Genomic DNA, 852 nt, shown 5'->3' on the forward strand with positions numbered 1-852 from the left:
GTTGAAAAGGAATGAGAAAACGGTTTAGTTGGGACCCGAACCGGGTGGCAAAAGTCCAAGTTTTAGGGGAGGTGCTGCCGAAATTTATACAAAATCCTAGTCTTGTTTGAAAAGTTATTTTAAAAGGGTTGGATTTGAGAAATTGTATTATTTGATTTATTAAGAGAATATTTATGTTTTCAAGCTTAATTTATTTAATGAACTTTATGCGTTGAGTTCGGCTTATTTAGAAATAAACTATTTTCACCGTTTGAATCACTGAAGGAAAGAATGATGCTCTAATATTGATTTCGATGTAAAAATGAGCTTTTAGTGATTTTAAAGGAAACTAGACTTTTGACTGAGTAATTAAGTTTGAGGCATTTTGGAAGAGTTAGAAAAATGGGTTCCAAAAGAAACCTGAAAGTGGTCTGATTCAAATGAACTGGTTCTGTTTTAAATGAGTTGATTTTTGGACCGGGTTGAAACTCGTGATTTTGTATGGTCGGTTTCATAATAAATTCAGTTTTATTTACATAAACCGAGAATTTATGACTTTAAGAGTTTCAATGAATTTTAAGGAATTGATATAGGTTGACCTTCCCTAAAGACTTGGGACTCTACCGAGAAATTTTGTTATAAAATCCCATTGTTGGATGGGTGATTTTGAATACTTTGAAATAAATCTTTGACTTTCCATGGTTTTGGAAGTTTTGAAAAGAGAATGCCAATAGTGGCTTTGTTTTAAAAAGGGAACTCACTTTGAGTAAATTTGGCTTTTGAGCCTGAGATGATTTGAGAAACGAGATTTCTAAAGCCAAGGATGAAAAGAGTTGAAACTTGATTTCAAAGTGAAACGATTTGAGAAAAAGC

Source organism: Arachis duranensis, chromosome 4, assembly GCF_000817695.3.
Source record: "Arachis duranensis cultivar V14167 chromosome 4, aradu.V14167.gnm2.J7QH, whole genome shotgun sequence".
Classification (NCBI taxonomy): Eukaryota; Viridiplantae; Streptophyta; class Magnoliopsida; order Fabales; family Fabaceae; genus Arachis; species Arachis duranensis.